The following is a 6,000-nucleotide window of genomic DNA, read 5'->3' on the forward strand; positions in this document are numbered from 1 at the left end:
TCGTTATAACTCAGGCATGCATCGTCCATTTGATAAGAGTCCTGACCTGAACACGTTTACATGCCAATATCAAGTTATAGTTATAGCGCCACCTGCTGGCAACAGGAAATGACATGCTTCACAGTGTAACAAACTCCTCCCACAAACTTTATTGTATCAGCTCCAAGTTTGGGTGGTGATATCTGAAAGCTCTAGCGATGATATGTTGTGAAGATCTAGAGTTTTCGCCGAAGGGTGTGTCCGTGGTGGCATGACAAACCTCAGTGGTTCGCCATGGAACAGGAAGTACTTATAACTCAACCACGCAATGTCTGATCTGCCTGAAAATTCACATATTCAATAAGATTCCTCCCTTGAAGACATCTACATGTTAATATTGCGTCAGTCATATCGCCACCTGCTGACATAAGGTAGTTTGGCTTATAACTCAACCACGCAATGTCTGATCTGCCTGAAAATTCACATATTCAATAAGATTCCTCTCCTGTAGACATCTACATGTTAATAATGAGTCACAGTCATAGCGCCACCTGCTGACAGAAGGTAGTTTGGCTTATAACTCAGCCACACAATGTCTGATCTGCCTGAAAATTCACATATTCAATAAGATTCCTCTCTTGAAGACATCTACATGTTAATATTGTGTCAGTCATAGCGCCACCTGCTGACAGAAGGACGTTTGGCTTATAACTCAGCCACACAATGTCTGATCTGCCTGAAAATTCACATATTCAATAAGATTCCTCTCTTGAAGACGTCTACATGTTAATATTGTGTCAGTCATAGCGCCACCTGCTGACAGAAGGTAGTTTGGCTTATAACTCAGCCACACAATGTCTGATGTGCCTGAAAATTCACATATTCAATAAGATTCCTCTCTTGACGACATCTACATGTTAATATTAAGTCAGTCATAGCGCCACCTGCTGACAGAAGGAAGTTTGGCTTATAACGCAGCCAAACAATGTCTGACCTGCCTGAAAATTTGCATGTTCCAAAAGATTCCTCTCCTGAAGGCATCTACCAGCCAATTTTGAGTCACAGTTATAGTGCCACCTGCTGACAGGAGGAAGTTCGGCATAAATCTGGAATTTTCTCAGGTTTTTTTAATATATATAGCAGCTTTAATTATTATTCTCCGCTGTTCTCTGTCATCCTGAGGCCATCGGGTGGTGGTGAGCCCGGGTGCGAGGTCCTATTCATCGCTGCTTGCAGCTTTAATGTTTATTTATTTATTTTTTCTACTTTTACAATTTGACACATGCAAACCTCATGTTCTAACCAACAGGCCCATGTCATATACCAGCCACAGTACAGATACTTAATAAATGACCCACTATAAATTAAAAGCATTAACGTATGCTTTGTTTCTTGTTTTCACAAGCTTTGGAGACGTAACGTTAATTCTGCTTTTAAATAATAGGTCACCTATAGCTTTCGTCATGAGTGTGTGTTCAAAATGACATCAATGTTTTCAAAGTGCACTGCCAAGGGAGCACAATTGTAAACATGAAAATCGCTAAAACTGAACTGTATAAATACTTTGAAAGCAAATTACACCTAAGAGAGGTGACCTTAATGCTTTTTTATTTTTAATCATTCCAAGTTTAAATGTTAGAATGTTCTAAATGAATAGGGCATAGGGGGGATAAGTGGGAATAGAACACAGCCAGGAACTGTGTTTCTAACTACAGAGGTGTAGTTGCAAGTGCAAAAGTTTGCGACGCAGTTTGCGAATGTTCGGTGGAACGATGGATTTGGGAAATGGCAAATCAACAAACTATGTTTGTAACGACGGAACTTGCGACTTTAGTTGGCTAACGATGGTTTTGGGAAACACACCAGATCAGTAAAAGTAACTCAAAACTAACGTAACTCATTAGTTATTTTAAAAAGTAAACTTTTTTGGGGAGTAACTCAATATTGATTGTACTTCAATATGTTATAAAGTACCTTTCCCCAACACTAATTTACTTATATCTAAAAACAAAATAAAATAAAGTCACTCTTTGAAATATATAACAGTAAAAAATAACTTTAACATTATTGAGAATTTATCAGAGTAAATGTCTGTATCTGTCATGGAAATAATTAGCAAATACGCTACCTGACAAATGTCATCGATCTCAGTTGTAAGAGCAACAAATAATAACTTGACTTCAAGTTGATCATTTGGAAAACTTGCAGAAGGTCGATTTTTTTTTCCAAGAATCATCTGTTGAACTGCATCTCAATCATCACAAATACTGCAGAAGACCTACTGGAACCCACGCTGAAATCAGTCAAGTTTGGTGAAGGATAAATCAGCCATGCGAGAGATCTGCTGAGTGGATGGCAATATCAACAGCCTGAGGTATCAAGACATTTGTGCTGCCCATTACATTACAAACCACAGGAGAGGGCAAATTCTTCAGCAGGATAGCGCTCCTTCTCATACTTCAGCCTCCACATCAAAGCTCCTGAAAGCAAAGAAGGTCAAGGTGCTCCAGGATTGGACAGCCCAGTCACCAGATATTAACGTTATTGAGCATGTCTGGGGTAAGATGGAAGAGGCATTGAAGATGAATCCGAAGACTCTTGATGAACTCTGGGAGTCCTGCAAGAAGGCTTTCTTTGCCATTCCAGATGACTTTATTAATCAGTGATTTGAGTCATTGCAGAGATGTATGGATGCAGTCCTCCAAGCTCATGATGAAGTCAGACACAATATTCATTCTGTTTCCACTGCAGCATGACCACATATTCTATACTGGACATTATTGAAGGTTCAGTGACAAGACTTTAGTCTAAGCAGAGTCAGACCTTACTGTCCTAATGAAATCATTCAAAATCAAGGCCTGATCATATTTTATTGTGGTCAAATAAGTGTAATCTAGAGGCCTTTGCCTTTCATATAAGCCACTTCTGATACCAAATGATCAACTAGAAGTCAAGTTATTATTTACTGTTCCTAAAACTTGGATAGGTAGCAAGACTTTTGTCAGGTAGCTCAATACAATAAACTAAATAAAATAATAATATCAATTTCAGATAAAGCAAATCAGAATTTGCTGAATTTTCATGGCACTTTTAATTGAAAACGTGGGCCTTATAATTACCTTTAACTGTTTTTTTTAGCACATACTACATTATTTGCATTAAAACACAAGAATTTAGGGGGAAAGATGTATTGAATTTAATAATGTCTCAAAGCAAAGCTGTATATATATTTACAGTTGAAGTCAGAATTATTAGCCCCCTGTTTATTTTTTTCCCCAATTTCTTTTTAACGGAGAGAAGATTTTCTTCAACACGTTTCTAATCATAATAGTTTTAATAACTCATTTCTAATAACTGATTTATTTTCTCTTTGCCATGATGACAGTAAATAATATTAGACTAGATATTCTTCAGGACACTTCTATACAGCTTAAAGTGACATTTAAAGGCTTAACTAGGTTAATTAGGTTAACTAGGCAGGTTAGGGTAATTAGGCAAGTTATTGTATAATGATGGTTTGTTCTGTAGACTATTGAAAAAAAAAAATTGCTTAAAAGGGTTAATAATGTTGACCTTAAAATGGATTTTAAAAAGTGAAAAACTGCTTTTATTCTAGCCGAAATAAAACAAATAAGACTTTTTTGATGACATACAGTCGTTCACATTTTCTTGAGATAAACTTTATTGTTCTTCAGTAAAGTTACAAGTTCTGTGATGTAAAGCTGCTGTCTGCTTCATATTTCTGTCCGTGATGAACAATATTATGGGAACAAGAAGTGATATTTACCACACACAGGAAGTCCTGCCTTCTCAGAATACATATGTGTGTCTTCATGTCTGGATTCTGGAACATAAAAAGAATGGAAACTTAGCAAAAGCAGACAGACTTAGATTTAGTTCATTTCATACACGGATAGTTCCTCCAGGATGTTTTTATGCATTATTATTTTTTAATATGGCAAGGTGCATTAATGTCACACACACCTCAGTGTCTTTATGATGTCTCATGAATGCTGGTCACACACACACGCACGCACGCACACACACGCGCGCGCACGCACACACACCTCTATTTGTAATTATCAACATTTTCAAAAATAAAATAAATTGCTTCAGTTGTGAATACTAATATGTGTGTGTGTGTGTGTGTGTGTGTGTGTGTGTGTGTGTGTGTGTGTGTGTAGGATGTGTGTGAGCGCTGATAAGAGATGTAAATGCCAGCTTTTATTTTTCCCCTCAGTGTTTTCAAGAATTCTTGAGTTTCCTCTGAATTCTTATTATAAATTTAAACACATGTAAAATATTATAATTATACTTTTCTGTTATTACTTTTTAATAGAGCTTTTTATAATGTTTAAAAAGAAAAAAAAAAAAAACCTTTTTGAAATGTCTAAAGCAGGGGTGTCCAAAGTCGGTCCTGGAGGGCCGGTGTCCTGCTGACTTAAGCTCCAGCTTGCCTCAACACGCCAGCCCGGAAGTTTCTAGTATATCTAGTAAGAGCTTGATTAGTTGGTTCAGGTGTGTTTGATTAGGGTTGGGTAAACTATCCAGGACACCGGCCCTCCAGGACCGAGTGTGGACACCCCTGGTCTAAAAGTTATAAAAAATAAATAAATAAAAATCGCATTAACATTATGAGATTTTAGCAGAGTCATAAAAATAAATAGCAAACGCATTATACTTGGAATATAGTGGAATTTTCCATTAATGCTACAATCAATGGAAATGAATGAGTATTTTCAGTGTGTGTGTGTGTGTGTGTGCGCGCACAGGATGTCTGTGAGCACTGATAAGAGCCACTTTTCAGGAACATGCACTCACTCACGCACGCACGCACTCACGCACTCACTCACTCACTCACTCACGCACTCACGCACGCACGCACGCACGCACGCACGCACGCACACAAAACCCTGAAAGCTACCCTTTAAACATCTGGGGTCGTCATGATTTTGTTTTTAAATTAATTGACACTTTAATTAATTAGGAACGCTTTAAATTGATCAATTAATTGGCATTAAAAATAGTTAATAGTATAATACAAATATTATAAAAAAATCAATAAATTTTTTTTTTACTTTTTTAATTCTGTTCATCAAAAATACATAAATGTGAATGAACTTTTGCACTAAAAATATGATAAAACAATCCAAAAAACCTCTACATCACAGTAATAAATTATGATTTAAGATCAAATCAAATCACTTTTATTGTCACATCATCAACAGCACGTGTGCTATGATGAGCGAAAAGCTTAGGTGCTGGCTCCAGACAGTACAAAATGCAGACAGTGCAAGTACAACGACAGTGCAAAATACAGACAGTGCAAAATACAACAGCATACTTCCCCCAAAAAACAACAACAAACAAACAAAAATTGACAGCGATATGTACAGTGAATAGGTGTACACATAGTTGTAGGCAGTATTGTTTTAAGTATGGATGGGTTAAAGTGCAGTGCATGCTACATTTTGATGGTGTGCAGTAAGGGGTATGGAAGAGTCTGTGTGGGGTGTGTTAAGTGTTCAAGATATATTAGAAAGTCATTAAAAAAACACAAATATTTTCATTAATAAAATAAAAAATACATATATATAACATTAAATTAATTATTTTTAAAAATTGATTTTACTAGTTTTGCTTAAATGATAACAAAGTCTTTTACAAAACATTGATTAGTTATACTGACCTCGAACATGTGAACTACAGCAAAATACAGTACATCAGTAAAAACATGATTAATATGAGGAAAATCCTTTAATAATTGAACTGTTTTATTACTGAAGAGGGAAAAAAACCCATAGCAAACACAAATATGGGGACTCAAACCAGCGACCCTCTTGATGTGAGGCCGCGGTGCTAACCACTGAGCCACCGTGCGGCCCTATTGTGATGTTTTTGTTTGATAAAAAAATAATAATTTTGTGGCTCAGTGGTTAGCACTGTGGCCTCACAGCAAGAAGTTTGCTGGTTCGAGTCCCGGCTGGGTCAGTTGGCATTTCTGTGTGGAGTTTTCATGTT

The sequence above is a fragment of the Danio aesculapii genome, chromosome 2 (assembly GCF_903798145.1).
Source record: "Danio aesculapii chromosome 2, fDanAes4.1, whole genome shotgun sequence".
In the NCBI taxonomy this organism is placed as follows: Eukaryota; Metazoa; Chordata; class Actinopteri; order Cypriniformes; family Danionidae; genus Danio; species Danio aesculapii.